Below are 19,779 nucleotides of genomic sequence, written 5' to 3' on the forward strand. Positions count from 1 at the left end.
TCACATAATGCTTTTCTATGTAATTAAGATGAGCTGAATGCTTTGTTAAAATGTTAGATGACTGTTAGGTCTCTGTGCTTGACCAATGTAAGTTAAATGTTTCAATATAACGTGTTGTAACAAAAAAAGTCTGTTTCAATGTTTTTAAAACATTTTCTACACTGCAGTGTTTTTTCAGTATGCTTTACGTTTTTTGTTCTACTTTATTTCAGAGTTCTAAGTAATGTAGAACAAAGAATGTAAAGCATACTGGAAAACCATGGCACATGCATTGTAGAAAATTATTTTAACATAGTAGTGCAATGTGTGTGCAAAGTGCCATCTGAATTTCTGCAATTAATGCAGAATGTAAGATTTTGACAGAATTAAGTAATGTTTTTATATATCATCTGTAGATAACCTTTAGATAAATCTTTAGTGTGCAAAACTAAATTTTACTGACCAACCATATTTACGCACATTATACCATATTCATGCACATTATTTTGTATTGTATGTGGAGGCCACAATGTATTTAATGGATCTGAAATGCATTGGTCTTTTCTTTTGTTTTGTTAAGGGCATGTGGGTCAAGTACCAGTAACAAGAACAACAGAATAGAGACAAAAAACCATGACATAAACAGTCACAATGAAATTGATAATTAAGCAAAATGCTTCTCTACAATGAAAGTCACACTTATATCACACAATAACTATTATAGCTGACAAGCTTCACTAAACTGATATGTTTTTCATGTTTTAATATGCTTATTTAATACGTTAAATAAATGTCCCTGGTCCAATTTTAACCCTGCTCTTAACACAATCAACAGATGAAGCACTCCTAATAGAAAAAGGCAATGAATTCCATAACGTAGGAGCAAGACAGGAAAGGACTTCCCTCCCACAGTTTTAAGTTTACATTTACTTTAAAGTCATTACTTGAACTGGAAACCAATTTAACTGGGAAATTATATGAGTTTTGTTGTGATGATGTATGGGTCAAGATAAGAGCAGTTAAATTTTGTATAAATTGCATCCTCAAATATGCTGGTAGAGATGCAAAAAAAGAATTGCAGTAACCAAACCTGGATGTTATAAGGCATGAATATATATTATATATGAGGCAAAATCGAATTCCTCTTCTTGCCAGTTAGACCCTGCACCTACATTTCTTCTAAAACACTGTATAAATGTCATTTCTGCTCCTATTTTACATCTTGTTGATACATCTCTTATTTCTGCTAATCTTCCGATTTCTTTAAAGACTGCTGCTATTACACCTGTCCTCAAAAAGCCAAACCTTGACAAAACCGACTTTGCTAATAACTGCCCAATTTCTAACCTACCGTTTGTTTCAAAAATAATTGAAAAGGTTGTGGCCACCCAACTCCAATCTTTTCTGGCTACCAATAATCATTTTGATGTTTTTCAATCAGGATTTTGACCCAATCACAGTACCGAGACAGCTCTAGTAAGAGTTACTAATGATCTCCTCCTATCTGGTGATTCAGCCAACATTACATTACTGCTATTACTCGATCTCAGCTCAGCATTCGACACTGTCTGCCACAGACTATTACTGGGACGCCTCTCAGAACTTGTTATCTCTGGAGCAGCGCTATCCTGGTTTTCCTCCTATCTGACAAACAGGCAATATTTTATTTCTATGCACAAATACAAATCGCCAACTGTCATACTCAAACAAGGTGTTCCTCAAGGTTCGGTTCTTGGACCATTACTATTCATCATTTATATCATGCCTATTGGCCAAATTATCCGCCGCCATGTTTTTCAGTACCACTGCTATGCTGATGATATTCAGATCTACACTGCCTGCCAACCGGACTGCATTAACCAGATCACATCACTCTCAGCATGTGTCAGTGAGCTAAAGACCTGGCTAACTTCAAATTTTTTAAGTCTAAACCTGACCAAAACTGAAATCTTAATAACCGGCCCCCCAACCCTAACAAAAAACATAACAGTTTCTCCTAGCTTTGATCTCGGTGCAACATCTATCACCCCATCTGTCACTATCAAAACTCTAGGTATCACTCTAGACCCCTCCCTGTCCTTAGATCCCTACATTAGTAGCCTCACTAAAGCTGCATTTTTCCAACTTCGCCGAATTTCTAAGCTCCGCTCATACATCAGCTCAAAAGATGTCGAGACACTGGTTCATGCCTTTGTCACATCACGCATTGATTATTGCAAATCACTATTTTATGGTTTAAAAGCACAGTCTATCTCCCGCTTGCAGTATATTTAAAACTCTGCTGCAAGAATGCTTACTTCCACTAAACGCTCTTCTCATATTGTCACAGGTAGGGGTGGACCCAGATGTAAATAAGGTCACGCCCCTTTCTCCACCTCGAGGAGATTCCCCAAAGCCACCCCAATGACCAGACACACAAGGTAAGCATAAGTTAAAATGTACTTTATTTAATTTACTTAAAAATATTAAATGGGGAAGGGGAAAGGGGAACTTAAAATAACGGCCACTCTAGGCTCTCCTCCACAGCTCGATATCTCAGTGTTCACGTTGGCTCTCTTTCTCTCCACAGATGGCTGCTAGGATACAGGGACGCAGTGAATCGTTCTCAAGACGTTTGCTCACCTCTGCGCTGATTACAGCTTCCAGGTAGGTATGGCTCTCTCCAAAGCTCAATATCTCAGTGTTCACGTTGGCTCTCTTTCTCTCCACAGATGGCTGCTAGGATACAGGGACACAGTGAATCGTTCTCAAGTCGTTTTCTCACCTCTGCGCTGATTACAGCTTCTAGGTAGGTATGGCTCTCTTTCTCTCCACAGTTCGGTATCTCCGTGTTCACGTTGGCTCTCTTTCTCACAGATGGCTGCTAGGATACAGGGACACAGTGAATCGTTCTCAAGACGTTTGCTCACCTCTGCGCTGATTACAGCTTCCAAGTAGGTATGGCTCTCCCCACAGTTCAGTATCTCAGTGTTCACGCTGGCTCTCTTTCTCTCCACAGCTCTCACGACCCACTCACTTTCCTGTCAATCAGCAGACACAACAAGTTACATGGAAACTTACAGGGTGGCGAGCTTACGCTGGCTGGGTTCTGCAATGCGGCGTTTTAGCAATGATTTGTAATGGGACGCCGGGGGCCGAGACCCTCTCGGCGAACTCGTTGATGAACAGAGGGGCGAGGAAGCCACGCCGGCACACCGGGTCGAGCGCTGCCCTTTCCTCGAGACCCGTTGGTCAATCAAAAACTGGACCGGGGCGCCCTTTCGTCGAGACCTCGGGCCAGCGGATCTCTCCTGCCTCTACTCTGTGATGATGAAAGAACACAAGTAAGGTAACAATAGTAGGTGCAGTACTCACACACACACTGCCACTCGCACAGTTCTTCGCTGCCACTCTGTATTTCTGTGGGACTGAAAACACACTACAGCATTATTGTACAGGTTTTTCCTAGCGCCGTTCTTTCCTCTTCATCGTCCCGGGACGAGTGACTGAAAACGGGATTACGTCAAACAGGACACAGCACTCACACTGCAATACACGGCATTACACAGCACCACTTCAAGTGAAAATCTCCAAAGACTCACCCCACCACGCTCAGTGCACACAATAGACACCCGTCCTCTTCCACGTCGCTCTGGGCGAGAATAGGGAGATGGTATATGGCCTAGCGTTTGTATGCTATCGTTGCTGTAGCTGCTTTCCCACGAAACCTTCGGCTCGCCCACCACGCTGGTACAGGGGTAGGGCCACTCGATCTCTCTTAAGAGCACTCAAACAATATATCAATCAAATATATCCAAACACTCACTTCAAGGGATTTGGTTACTCACGATCTCTGTCTTTCTTCGTCCTAGGTTGTCTTCATGCCAATAGTAACTCCAGGTATCTAGACAGGGTGCTTTCCAGCCACCAACACCACTTTTCCCACAGATATATATACTCACAACTGTAAGTTTTCCTCTCCTTCCGTTTCTCTCAACAAATGTCAGTATCCGTCTAGTACTTCACCTATAAGGTCTTCGATGTCCTCATTCCCATCGATCTACGATCCACACATGGAGAGAGAGAGCAATACAGCGATCCGAATATAGCGTATTAGGCGAGCTCAACTCAGCACTACAATACACACCAACACAACAGTGGATAACATCAGCGATTTCGGGGTGCTCCTTTTTAAAAGATCCACGACTTGCCTTCCTTTCACCTCCTATGGCTCTGTCCTCTCTCCGCTCGCTTTAGCGATCCCCGGATCAACAGAGCTTCGGGCTCTTCAGAAGGTGCGTGTCTTTGTATTGCCTTCGGCAAAGGAGCTCCCCCGTGTCACTCGCCTCTCGTGTCCATCGCGCTCGTGTGAATCGCTCCCAAACTGTGGTTTAAACTGCCCTGAAATACTCTCCTGAGTGTTGCCATCGTCCAATCACCCGGCGCTCCTCTTAATGACTCTCAGCTGTATGTAATTTGGCTGATTTCAGCGTTCGCGACGCTACCGGATGTCCGGTGTTTTCTCTTACCGGTCCGGGCGGAAACATCCGGGCGGAACCAAAACTTTCCAAATTTTTGGTTCCGCCTAAAAGATCGTCACCTTGTGACAATATCACCCCTGTCCTTTACCATCTTCACTGGCTACATGTGCTTTCTCGTATTACATTCAAAATACTCCTCCTTACCTTTAAAGCCCTCAATGGTCTTGCTCCACCCTACCTTTCTGAATTACTCTCTCCCTATACTCCTCCTCGTTCCCTTCGATCTTCAGATTGCAAGCTTCTGTGTGTACCCAGATTCCGACTATCATCTGTGGGTGGCAGGTCTTTCTCTGTTATTGCTCCCAAGCTATGGAACTCGATGCCCCTGACCCTTAGAACAATAACATCACTTCAAAAATTCAAGTCAAATCTTAAAACGCATCTCTTTGCTCAGTACTACCAGTCATAATGTATGTCTTCTAATTCTTCTGTTTTTTGTTTTGTATATAATACTTTGCAATGTGCAACTGCAATTGCTGATGTTTTAGTCTGTAGCAAATGACTACTACCTATTTCTATGTTCTATTTAAGTGTTGAATGTCTGCTGTATTCTAACTGTCTTTGTAAAGCGTCCTTGAGCATTGGAAAGGCGCTATAGAAAATAAACATTATTATTATGAATAAGCCTTTCTGCATCAGGCATAGAGAGATCTGATACAAGCTAAACCGATCTCTAAGTAAAGAACCCAACCATACTTTGGGCAAAGGTTGCCACCCTTCTGGATAAACAGGCAATCAAACCCATTCCAACAGCTGATTAGTCTTCTAGCTTTTACAGCCCATATTTAATCATGCCCATGAAGGGAAAAGGGTTGCACAAGTTTGTTCACTGCATGCCGTTCAAGATGCGTACATAGAGACGCATCCTTGTGACAGTTCGCCATCAGGTGTGGTTTGTGGCCATCAACCTGAAGGACATGTACTTTCGTGTGTAAATTCTCTATTGTGACACACCATTTCTACAGTTTGCCTTTAAAGAGAGAACATAGCAGTACAAAGTCCTTCCTTTAGGTCTGTCCTTGTCCCCCGCATGTTTACCAAGTTGGCAGAGGGAACTCTAGCTTCCCTCAGGGAGCTGGGCATTTGCATTCTAAACTAAACTAAACTATTAGCTCATTTTAATGCAGGAGTAAGTCTGCACTCACAGGGACCTTGTGCTGCAGGACCTAGACCAACTGGGTCTTCATGGCAACTGGGAGAAGTGCAAGCTCTCCCCTGTGCAAAGAATCTCTTTTCTCAGTATAAAAAACTGGGCTCTGTTTTGATGATGGCACATCTAACCGATAAATACGCTCAGTCAGTGTTGCCCTGCCTGAAAACCTTCAGGTACAGGATAGTGGCCCCACTCAAGCTCTTTCAGAGACTCCTGGAAAACATTGCATTCTTGGCGGCTGTACTTCCCCTTGCGACCAGGTGGTGAACTTGCAAGTGCCCCCCTCGAGGGGGGAGACCCAACCCTATCGTTGCTGTGTCTGGTATGCCCTCTGCATCTTTACCTGGATTGCACTTAAGAGTTCTGACCAGCTCTTTGTCTGCTTTGGAGGTCAGCAGAGGGGGAAAGCTGTTTCCAATAGAGGGTGGCACACTGGATCGTTGAGGCCGTTTCCATGACTTATCAGTCCCAAAACCTGCCGTGCCCATTTGGGGTGAGGCGTCACTCTAGTAAACATATGTATGGCTTCTGGTTGGGCGATGCCCAACACTTCTAAACAATTTAACAATCTTTGTGTGTAGCCAGTGTTGGCCTGTATTCTCCAAGGCAACAACTTTTCAATTCTAAAACCACCACCTAAGCTCTTTACTGGCTACCGATTCAGTACCGGATAAATTTTAAAATACTTTTATTTGTTTACAAATGTTTGCGCAGCCTGGCCACAAGCTACCTATCTGAACTCCTTCCACACAACCCCTCCAGAGAGTTACGATCCGGCAACCAAAACTTGCTTAGAATCCCTTTCACTAGATTAAAACGCAGATGTGATAGAGATTTTTTCTGTCACAGGTCCGAGGCTATGGAACAGCCTACCAATTAACATCAGAATTGCTCCCTCTTTAGGTATTTTTAAGTCTCTATTGAAACCCATTTGTTTTCTCTAGCCTTTGTCAATGATCATGAATCATCATAAAGGTGTTTTAAATGACGTGTGTAGATATGTGTATTGTCAACTGACAAATACTGATCTGTGTACTTTACACTGTCATTGGCCTGACATTGTCTCACGCGCCTTCTTCCCTTTTCAAGTAAGTTTAGGATTATTACACCAACTTTCCCTCCTCATGGAGTAAGCAGGTTTGGACCACTTCCATTACTAAGCGTCTTCTGGTGGAAAGCTTAACAGAGCAGGATTAGTGTGTCTCATGTGAGCTTCTATCTGTGCTGTGATTTATACATAGTGATTCCTTTATGAATTCCCGTATTATTTCCCTTCACTTGTTCCAGTCGATAACTGTGTTTCCCTCAGTGGGTCTCCCACTACCTCTGTGTCCTTCTCCCCATGGTGGTGACAGTACAGATCCAAATTTTGCTATGTGTTCTCCCCAGATGGTGAGACCATTAGCTTATTTCCATACTTCCCCTTCGATGAGGTATGGCCTCCATAGTTGTTCTTTTTTTCTACAGAAAGAGAAAGCACTTTCCAGTGTTTTCTCAGTACCCTGTGATTATTCAGATTCTTAGCTTCTGAATTAAATCTCCCCACTGGTGCTACTAATAAGGGTCTACTCCCCTCCTGTCGAATAGGGACTCCCTAAAACTGTTCATTGGAAGGTTATGATGTCACTTAGTGGTTGCTGGTGGCATGTTCTCTTGCCTGTGCCTGCTTCACTGATGTCAGACACAGAACAGTTCCTGTGGCGATTCATATAGGGACCCCTCATGTCATAACTGCCAAAACGTCAAGTGAACAACAGAAAGGGAACATCTCAGTTATGAGTGTAACTACAGTTCCCTGATGGAGGAAACAAGCCTTTGTGTCCTTAATGCCACAACACTGCTACACCCCACTGAAGTGAGCTGTATATATCTTCTCGACCTCTTCAGCACAAGCTACTGAATAGTGCACACCATCTCCTATTATACCCGTATATATGAGACGGAGAATGGCATGCAAATTTCATTCACACAATTTTATTGGCGTTGTACATACATGTCAGTCAGAGTAGATTGTCTCTCAAGAGCAAACCCTACTGTCATCATTGATACATGAGTTAATATGGTCCAATACTGTGGATATTTAGGTATGAATGTCAATGTATGGGTCCACATTGGCCTGTAAGGCAAAATGTTTCAGTCAGTATTCTAAAACGGCTGCTGTAATAAAGAAATGGCCCCCTCTGGCCATGCTTTCACTGAAATTTCAGATGGTTTTACACCCTTAATGAGTGGAGTGTATTTGGTTAACGAAAACAAAGAAAGGTGATCAGACTGGCCCAAATGGGATAATAGAATGGCCTCAGGAATGTTTGTGTATACATGATGCAGAGTGTTGTGCTTTCTGGTAGGACAAGTGTCACAGGGTGACGAAAAGATGAAAGAACCAAAATGAAAGTAAAAACGAAAGCGGAACTACTTTTGTGGAGGCGGTTTCCCGCCGGACGGATTTAAGTGTAAGGGGTTGTGTACACCAAAACTTTTACGCCCGCGGCCGGCGCATGTTTTCAATTGTTTCCAATGGAAGCTCGGCGTTTTTCAAATAAGCCAGCCGCAAGCGGGTTTTTTCCGCGCTGAAAACCGGCGCTCGGCGGTTTTTCCGCGCTCGGAGCTGAGTGTCGAAAGTTGAAAGAGATTCAACTTTGGGAGAAAAGCTCCGCTCGTCAATGTCAGTTCTCACACGGCCGCCCAATCACAGTGGAGGAGGGGCGGGACATTACCACAGCAACCAACCGGCTCGCAGCTGAAGTATCACAGCTATCAAAGCGCTCAGCTGAAGAAAGCTGGCACTCAGCTGAAAAACAGCTGGCATTTGGCGTCCTCAAGGCGTTTTCAGCCGCGTTTAAAAGTTTTGGTGTACACAACCCCTAACAAAGGTTTTTAAGCTAGTTCTGATCGCTTCGCCGGCGAGTTGATGAGCAAATGAGCGCCAGGTGTGCAGATTGAACGTGGCGATGGCTGATTGGGACACGTCACAGGAAGATGGGTTTTAAAAGGGATGTTGAGAGCAGGCTATGGGTTGTTGTTGTTGCTTTTGTGGAGTCTCATTTCTGTTCCGGTTGGAAGAAGAGGCAGCAGTCTAGTGAGTGTACATGAGAAGAGTGAGTACCAGCAGGGTCAAAGGACCAGACCATTTGTTTGGTTGAAGAGGAATTAATGTTGTGAATAAGGATCTAGGAGGAAACGAAAACAGATGTAAACGAAGGCTCCCACGAATGAGTTTTGCTGAGCTTACAAGAGTGATAATCTGCCTCTGTGTGATTCTGTTGTTCTGCTCTTTCGACTCTTATATTCCCACTTTTTGGAGCTACATCGTAACTCTGCTGTGTGAGAGAAGAGGAGCTAACGTGGCTGGCGGGCAGATTGGCAGGTGGAAGTGAAGCGCTGTCTATGTGTGTCCCATCTCATTACTACTAGCCAGACACTTTGACTTCAAGAGACGGGTCTCGGGTTAAGGCGGTGGAGTATAAGCCCTATGTTGCTGTGAGTACTTGGATTTCGGTTTGTTTGTTGTGGATAACTACATGTGTGCATTGCTGTGGAGTGGCTTTGACTGTTAGTGGAGTGTGCGGAGCACCTGTCTTGCTGATATCCGTGCCTGTGACCGTGAGTACCGTCTACTTGTAGAGTTGAAGTTTTCCACCAATGACCCTGGACACCCCTCTGGCTCCGCCACTGTCTATAAACCATGAATTGTTTAAATAAATCCAAATGGACTTACCAGGACTTACAAGAGTCCGTTGCTGATCTGTCAGCATGGGAAATATTGTGATCCTCAATCTCACTGGCACTGCTGGGGATGTTGTTGTTAAGCCATGTTTCTGTGAAAACCACTGGGCAAGTTTGGGGTAACAGCCACTCTTGCCCCCCCAAAATCCAAAGGTGATTCATTAAAAACATCATTTTAAACCTTCTTCAAGTACATTTTAATTTCAGTTAATTTACTGCACAATTCAGTAGAAGGCTTGCTAATCTCCTTAATGTGAGATGCAAGAGGTCCATTTGATGCTCCTGGATCAAAGGTTTTTAAATGGCTGAAAGCATTGAGACAAGGTTTGTTGTACTGGCTGTCTTATACATGAAAAGACTGTGAGGTTGTGGGCTGACCTATGCCTGGGCCCTCATTTATGAAAGTATGCGTAGAATCCCTACTAAATTGAACAAACCAAAATTGAGATTTATAAAACTCTTTGTACGCACACCTCCAATTTTTAACAACTAGACAATACCTGTCCATAAAACAGCTTTTAAGTCAACTGTCCCATTACTTTTGACCCCTTTAAAAAGGGGTGTCATAATTTCGGTCTTACCGGCCGCTTTGTCTTTGTTTCATTATGTGTTGTGTTTTGTTTTGACAGCTCCACACGTGCGCGCTTCCCACCTGGTGATCTCATTATCTCTGACCCTTCTCACCGGCGTCACACACCTGATCGCATTTATGCCCATTTCGGTTTGATTTAAATTCCCCTCGTTTCCTCTGTTCTTTGCAAGTTCGTCATTGTATGTTCATGCCCGCTAGCTTGTCTAGTTCCTGTCTAGTCGTGTTCTGTATATTATTGCTATTTACCGTCTGTGCTCTCTGCTGCCTTTGCCCCTTCAGACTCCCGTTCAGTATCTGCTCTCCTGTGAATTGGTGCCCTGTCTTCGCTGTCTGACTGCTGGATTTGCTCACGTCTCAGCTCACTGGCTCGGCTGCTGTGGCACAGCCGAGTTTGACCTCTGCATCGGGAGATACATCTGAGCGCTGTTCTTCATCATGTCACGACACGGAAGGAGAGACAGGACGCAAACGCAAAGTTCAAAAATAAATAACATTTAATAATAAAACACGAGGGATAAGATGGTGAACACAGGAACATCCAAGACAGGGAACAGACGGGGTAGCAATGACAATCTACCGGCAACCGGAGTGACAGAAACAAGGCATATAAATACAAAGACAATTAAACATAAGACAGGTGTGGTGTATTGGCTTAATGAGTCAATGAGAGTCCAGGTGAGACGGATCAGTGCAATACACAAAACATGACACGGACTAGCCGTGACATAACCCCTCCCTCTACGAGTGGCTACCAGACACTCAAATAAACACAAAACAAAAACAAAGTCTGGTAGCAAGAGTCCAAGGGAGGGGTGGAGGGCTTGGGGACCCTGGCGAAGCCGGCAGCCGCCGGGATGAGACCAACAGGAACGGTAGGCCGGACTGCGCCAGGAGAACCGGAGCGATCGCTCCGAGAACCGAGGCAGACGAATTACCCCCCTCCTGGGAATCGCCGACGATCAGCTGCCCCCGGAAGTCATCTCCCATCCCCTCGCGGAAACGGAGACCCTCTCACGGTAGCCACCCCGGGAAAATGATCGGGCGTGGTCCGTTCCGGATCCCCCTGCGAGCAGGATGGTGGTCCTCCGAGGGACCGTCGACGACGACTCAACCGTTGGGGGACCGCCTGGGCCGATCCTCCTCCCGCATGCTCGCGGGAGCGAGCGATCGCTCACGGTGGTCCCCAAGAGACATCGGGGCTGATGGGGAATACACCCCGATGTCACTACTCCCCCTCGACGAAACTCCTGGGGGAGCCGCCCTCCGTGAACCCGCTGCGTCCAGTCTGGCCGGATCATTCTGTCACGACACGGAAGGAGAGACAGGACGCAAACGCAAAGTTCAAAAATAAATAACATTTAATAATAAAACACGAGGGATAAGATGGTGAACACAGGAACATCCAAGACAGGGAACAGACGGGGTAGCAATGACAATCTACCGGCAACCGGAGTGACAGAAACAAGGCATATAAATACAAAGACAATTAAACATAAGACAGGTGTGGTGTATTGGCTTAATGAGTCAATGAGAGTCCAGGTGAGACGGATCAGTGCAATACACAAAACATGACACGGACTAGCCGTGACACATCAGAGCGCTTTCCAGCGGCTTCCGAGCTGAAGTTTTCCAGCATTTACCTCTCTCTCTCTGTGCCCCGCCAGGATTACATCTCGGGCTTAGAGGATGTCCTACGGCTTTGTGCTGTGTTTCCCACTACCAACTTTCCCGAAGGAACCGTCTGAAGATTGCCGATCTAGTGTTATCTCCTTTTCGCACCATTCACAAGGACACCGAGTGTTATTCTATTCTACATACTGACTGTCAATTATACATATTCTGAGTACATTGAGTGTTTGTCTCCTACACATCTAATAAATACCTCTGCGCTGGGATTCCTGTGTTCTGTCATACCCCTCAAGGGGGAGCTACATATAAAACGGCTGTAATTCCTAAATCCCTCAGCCAATTTGGATGTGAAAACCCTCAAAATTAAGCTGAAAATGTGCACTGGAAGCCAATAGTCATAATATGACTGTAACTGGAATACATTTTGGTAAACAGCTAAAATAACACAAAATGTGCTTCTGTCCCAATATTTATGGACCTGACTGTACTTGGAGGGCTTTCACAAACCTCTCCTTGAAAGTCTCTTTGCTCTGCTTATATATGCAAAAAACCTATAGGTTAATGTAAAGCAGCCTATCTCAGTCCTGCAATGGGTACATCACATAACGTGTTATTTGAAAAAAATTTCAATTGCACTATTCAAACACACACTGAGGTTTTTCTGACAGTTAACTGTGTCTTTATTTTCACATCACAAACTTGTAAGCTTCTGCCTTTAAACAAGCTAACAGTAAACAAAAAAAGAATGTGTGTTTAGAGTGTTTGTTTGTTATCATGTTTTTATATAAATAGGTTATTTTCAATGCCATTCAAGCGCAATTACTCACCATAAACATAGGAGCTTGATAAAAATGTAATTTTAGAATTTCATATGGAAATTTTCTGTTTTCGCAAATCAACTCTACATTTATTATAATATAAAATACATTTTCCTTTAAAAACATACTTCATTATTTTATTCTTATAAGTATATACATTCTTAAGGAAAGATTTAAATAAAATACAATCCCGTTTTTTCTACACTTTAGTGACGTGTCAAGATTCGTGTATAAATCAATAGGTCACATTATGCTGTTTAATTTGTTTATTTTGTAAGTAAAGAATATGGAAATGTGCAGATGGAAACACGTGTTGTTTGTAAGGTTTGTAGGACTTGTTACTGCTTGCACAAGAGTGTATATGACAAAAAACACCCGGACAGTGTGTGAAATAGTGTTACAATAAGGTAAAAGTGCCCATAGTTACCAAATTACTATTAATAGTGTTCAAATAGGCATCACGGTGACATTTACCGCTACGTGTTGTTTCAGGTTGGAATTCCTGTAAGCTGAGATGTCAGTTCGTTTAGGTGCACACAGCATTATGAAATTACTATTTTTGACGTCTTTGAGTGAAAACAGAGACCAAACTTGAGGCCACGGGTGATCTGCCTTCGATAGCTCACACATGCCTTCCTTTTCTTTAGCCATCTCCTTTCGTCTATGCGTGCTAAAGTAGATGAATCTGTTGTGATGCGTAGCCATGCAAAGCAGCCTCTCCAACGTCTCGCAAAACTGTTTAACAAGCCATATACATAAAAAAAATACATTAATTATTACCATTTGACAATAGCGAAGTAACGCCAACGGATGTAGCGTTGTAAAAGAACAGTTTTTTTAAAGTACCCATCCTTAAATATACTCTCGCTGAGATATCGCGATGTCTCTCCCAGCCAAATGGGACTTCACAGTAAACAAACATGCCGAACAACGGCATAAAGAAATGGCAGTAGGGGTGTAACGATACACTAAGCTCACGGTTTGATCTGTATCTCGATGCTTGGTTCACGATACGATACGCATCACAGGGGTTTTTGAGCAATTAAATTTATTTAAATTTTAGATATATATTAGATATATAGAGTTAAGGGTCCGGACTTAGCAGGGGCGTTGTTAGATATAAAGCTCTATTGCTCTATCTACATGCCCCCTATTTTGACTTTTTTGAAAGCCTAACACTTTTTTACAATCTCCTATTCATACATGTATTTAAAAATATTTAAGTATTATGTTCATTATACTTAACATGAAAATTGGTAACATGATTTGAGGCATAAATGGCATAAAACATTTGGAAATAATGACAGCAGAGAACATATTTTCTTGCACATTTGCATTTTACATTATACAATGATTAATAACTTATTTTTATAAGAATATTTTTACAATAGCACTATTTTAAGAAACCAGTCATTTTATGACTGCTATACTAAAATAATCTCAGTCATAGTTACTGCAAACTGGGCCCTACAGCTAGTGGACTAAATATTAATTTCATAACTGAAAACACAAAACAGTATAACACATACATGTGTGGATTTTTTTCAGCAACAATGCAATTCTATAGACTTGACAGAGGTTTACTTGAGATTTTTTCTCTAATGTTTGAGACCTGACTGGGTGAGGATTAAACTACTTTAAACTCATCATCTCTCATTTCTGCTTCCCTTTCCCTGCTTTGCACAAAACATTTCTGATGTCCATCTACAGAAGCCAATAGTGATCGAGTTAAAATAAGATTATCATTATTATTTCTAACGTACTTTAGTTTTGTTATGTTTTCATAAGATATCTCAATCGCGTGGCGTCACCTGGATTTTTGTATGCGGCTAAGCACTGAACGGACAGAGCGCGCGATTAAGATTCCCATCGAGTGATATGAAAACAAAATGCTGCCAGACGTTGGAGTTAAAAGATGACAGGGCATTATCTATATCAGTTTCTGTTTCTACTGAAGTCATGTTGCTGACCTTCAGTTCAAGCTGCAGGTGATTCAAGCGATGTCTGTGTGACTGCGGTGAAGCACAGGTGACGCTGGCGCAGAGTAGATCACGTGTTGACCGGTCAACGAATAAAATGAAAAGAACGTCATTGTATAAATATCCCCATCATGCACAATGCAACATTGTGGCATTTTTTGTATCGCGAAGTATCGTTACATTGCTAAATGGCATTGATACAATAGGCTGCTTTTTATTACATCTCTGATGACCATCTCACTTTGGACTGTGCCTGCTGCGCCATGTGTCGTTTCATTTCACGTGACAATCTACAGCATGTGCATTTGTCCTCAGAGTTTCCCCCGCACAACAAGATTTTTTGATCTTAAATATTAAACTTTACGATTTGCAATCAGAGTGATCCCGACTTGCCTCATATTCAGATGCTCTTAAAACACAGTGCACCACAGGAAAATTTGATAAGATAATTGGTTCATTGGTTATGTTATGATGTTTAGTGTTTGATGCTCATAGCCTGTATGTTTATTTTGTTCCTTATTTACTAAAATGTATGTTAATTGAAATTCCCTTGTCTCCATCGTCCTTTCCGACATACATCATTACAGATTGACTAGTTGGGGCAGAAAGGGCAGTTGAAAAGCATGCACTGAGGTGCAAAATGTGCAATACATCTGAGCACCCCTTAATATTTTAACTGATAAACACACAATGACATGTGTCCTACAGGCCCATATATCAACCGTCACATTTCACAGCAGTTTGTATCTTAGGTGCATACGGTGGCCATTAAAACTTGCACAATCGACCAAACTGAACAACAAAAAAGACTACAGACACCAAAGATTTGAAGTTGGACTTAACTTTTATTAAAATATAACAAAATATGATATCTTTATTTAATGCTAAATATAATATACTTTTAACATATAACATTTTTATTTGTGTTAAAGCAACACTATGTAGTTTTTTTACCTTTAAATAATGTCTCTAAAATTATTTCAGTAATAACTTTTAACTGGACAAATTTTACTGTTGCTGCAACCTGAACAGCCTCCTAGCTGCTACAAGCACACTCTGAAAGTGGCGGTGGAGGGTAGAGCACACAGCCCCGCCCCTCCCCCTGCCTGCAGAAGAGTGTCTGATACCAGGCACTGTTGCACTTTTCAACCACATGGGGGAACCGTAAGTCATTTTTACATGGAAACTACATAGTGTTGCTTTAAAATGTATTGTTTGAATAACATACATTTTATTAATCAGTCGAATGAAGGAAATACAATATACAGGTGCTGTTCATATAATAAGACTATCATTAAAAAGTTGATTTATTTCACTATTTTAATTCAAAAAGTGAAACTTGTATATTAAATTTATTTTAATTTTGGTGATTATAATTGACAAGTAAAGAAATTCCCAAATTCAGTATCTAAAAAATTAGAATATTACTTAAGACCATTACAAAGAAAGGATTTTTTGAAATCTTGGCCAACTAAAGTTGGGGCTCCTTTTGCCTGAATTACTGCAGCAATGCAGCGTAGCTTTGAGTTGATCAATCTGTGGCACTGCTCAGGTGTTATGAGGTTGCTCTGATAACGGCTTTTCATCCACTCAGCAGTCCAACAGACGCTGTCTGTTGTTCAAGAGTGGCTTGACACAAGGACTAACTATATGGAGATGCATATTTCATTTTCAACAGGACTTGGCACCTGCACACAGTGTCAAAGCTACCAGTACCTGGTTTAAGGACCATGGTATTCCTGTTCTTAATTGGCCAGCAAACTCGCCTGACCTTAACCCCATAGAAAATCTATAGGGTATTGTGAAGAGGAAAATGCGATATGCCAGACCCAAGTCCTGAAGGCCACTATCAGAGCAACCTAGGCTATCATAACACCTGAGCAGTGTCACAGACTGATCGCCTCCATGGTACGTCACATTGCTGCAGTAATTCAGGCAAAAGGAGCCCCAGCTTGAGTGCTGTACATGCTCATACTTTTCATGTTCATACTTTTCAGTTGGCCAAGATTTCTAAAAATCCTTTCTTTGTATCGGTCCTAAGTAATATAAACATTTTCTGAGATTCTGAATTTCTTGGTTTTCCCATTGAATTGTTTCGGTTTTAGATGTATTTCACATAAATTACCACAAGGGGGCGCCTAAGTTACATTCCTCTTTCCAGACTTTTAAAAGGAAACACTTTTAGATACAACACTGATTTTGTATGTTTTAATGATGAAATCTATACAAATAAATGAATCAAATTAATTGATATAATTCACAATATAAATATGTTTCTAATTTTACAAATGTATTTGCTGAACACTAAATCTGCTGTTGATTTATAATGACATTTGACATTTTTATATTTCATTTTTAAATAACTTTATCTTTTTAAAGCTGAAGATGTGTTATTTTTTTGTATTACCTGCTCTCTTCTGTGAAATTGCCTGCTAAATTGGACTTTTACCTTTCTCCCTGGTTTGCTGCCTGATTTACATAAACATAAACTCAATAAAATACATGAAATACATTTTAATAAAATACAAAACAAGACAACACATATCAAATGAACTATATACAAAAAATCTGTGTGTTCAAAGATAAAGTGGTACCAGTGTCTGCACAGTTTGGTTTGGTAATGTGTAATACTAACCTTTATATCTAGATTTATTTTTTGGATCGCAGCCTCTGTCAAATGCAAAAATAAAATGTAAATGGATATAAGTAGACAGGAAACTTAAAAGTAGGTTATGTTATTTCGGAGAAGCTATCAATAACAAGTTAGCCTTGAAAGCATAAGAGCCTTTCACAGCTCTCTTCAAGGCCATGCCTCCTCTTTAACACATAAACTCTGAATTTAGCCATTTCTTAATCCAGCCATTTCTCTTCATACCCATTTTGACTGTATTTTTACATCCTTTTTTTTGTGCCATGTCTTGTTATGATGCATGTGATGCATGCAGGGTTGTCCGATTTGCATAACAGCTCATTTCTACCATTAACACCGCCTGCACACATCCTATTTTGTGACTTAATAATGCCGTGGTAGGCCCTCAACAAGTCTGGGCCGTGTCCCAGATCTCCAGGCATGTGAGGGGACCAATTAAGTAGCCAGATTAATCACCACATCTCTTTGGCATAATGTCAATATATTTCCTCAGAACTCCAATTCAAGTCAGAAGCTTTCCTTTAAATGTACAAGTGCAATATGTTTTTTCAAATCGCCCCAAATTTGCTTGATGGGGTTGAGGTCTGGACTTTGAGGGACAAGTAAGGAAACTTACATAAATCTCCTTATGATGGCCATCACTGTATCTACAAATTCATTATTATGCTTTTTAAACCATAAGGAGATTTAGGTCATTTTGCCAGAGAGATGTACAACCCCAAAACAGAAAAAGTTGGGACACTGTAGAAATTGTGAGTAAAAAACTTGAAATGTCATGCCAAATATTGCCTCATTTTGGATTTCATGGGAGCTACACATTCCAAAAAAATTTGGGACAGGTAGCAATAAGAGGCCAGAAAATTTAAATGTACATATAAGGAACAGCTGGAGGAGGACCAATGTTTAGGAATGGGAATGTTGTCCTATTCTTGTCTAATACAGACTTCTAGTTGCTCAACTGTCTTAGGTCTTCTTTGTCGCATCTTCCTCTTTATGATGCACCAAATGTTTTCTATGGGTGAAAGATCTGGACTGCAGGCTGGCCATTTCAGTACCCGGATCCTTCTTCTATGCAGTCTTGACGGTGTAATTGATGCAGTGGTCTGGCATTGTCATGTTGGAAAATGCAAGGTCTTCCCTAAAGAGACGACGTCTGAATGGGATCATATGTTTCTAGAACTTGGATAAACCTTTCAGCATTGATGGTGCCTTTCCAGATGTGTAAGCTGCCCATGCCACACGCACTCATGCAACCCCAAACCATCAGAGATGCAGGTTTCTGAAATGAGCGCTAATAACAACTTGGGTTGTCATTGTCCTCTTTAGTCCGGATGAAATGCTATCCCAGTTTTCCAAAAAGACCTTCAAATTTTGATTCGTCTGACCACAGAACAGTTTTCCACTTTGCCAAAGTCCATTTTAAATGAGACTTGCCCAGAGAAAACGCCTGTGCTTCTGGGTCATGTTTAGATATGGCTTCTTTTTTGACCTATAGAGTTTTAGCTGGCAACGGTGAATGGCACGGTGGATTGTGTTCACTGACAATGTTTTCAGGAAGTATTCCAGAGCCCATGTTATGATTTCCATTACAGTAGCATTCCTGTATGTGATGCAGTACCGTCTAAGGGCCTGAAGATCACGGGTATCAAGTATGGTTTTCCAGCCTTGACCCTTACGCACAGAGATTGTTCCAGATTCTCTCAATCTTTGAATGATATTATGCACTGTAGATGATGATAACTTCAAACTCTTTGCAATTTTTCTCTGAGAAACTCACAAAACGATTTTTCGCTGCAGCATTGGGGGAATTGGTGATTCTCTGTCCATCTTGACTTCTGAGAGACACTGCCACTCTGACAGGCTTTTTTATACCCAATCATGTTGCCAAGTGACCTCATAAGTTGCAAATCAGTCCTTCAGCTGTTCCTTATATGTACATTTCAATTTTCTGGCCTCTTATTGCTACCTGTCCCAACTTTTTTTGGAATGTGTAGCTCTCATGAAATCCAAAATGAGCCAATATTTGGCATGACATTTCAAAATATCTTACTTTCAACATTTGATACGTTATCTATATTCTACTGTGAATAAAATATAAGTTTATGAGAATAGTAAATTATTCCATTACTTTTTTACTCATAATTTCTACATTGTCCCATCTTTTTCTGTTTTGGGGTTGTACAGCTGGAATTGCCCCATTATGAGATTGTCCTATCGTTAGTCTGTGAGATGGGGGGGGGGGGGGGGGCGAGGCAGTAGCTTACTTATTTATTTATTTGTCATTTTTTACTCATTTATGACAAGTCACTTGATTTGTGGACCAAAAAATCAAGGGCAACACTGTCATGACCTCAACTTTCTTAAAATTGATGCCATTAATCAGAGCGCATCATTAAAGTAACATTTCCTGTGTGCCAGGGAGCGGGAAAAACACACTCGGTTTTAACCCTCTGCGTGCTAACAACCTCTCTAGTGCCAGGAATGTTAAACTTAATTTGTGTTCAAAACTTGGATGTTCGCTGTTGTGTTTGTTTGAAATAAATATATGCTCTATTCTCAGGTTACTGAGAAAATCACTCACTGCTTCTGACTAACTAAAAGAACAAACCCATATTTACCTATATAGATTAATTTTATTTTATTTACTTACAGTTTTTTACGATTGCTTAAGCACAATTTTGAGAACAGGGCCCGGTTTGTCAGAACACTACACACAATTAACACAACCCTACA

This window comes from Paramisgurnus dabryanus, chromosome 20 (genome assembly GCF_030506205.2).
Source record: "Paramisgurnus dabryanus chromosome 20, PD_genome_1.1, whole genome shotgun sequence".
Taxonomy (NCBI): domain Eukaryota; kingdom Metazoa; phylum Chordata; class Actinopteri; order Cypriniformes; family Cobitidae; genus Paramisgurnus; species Paramisgurnus dabryanus.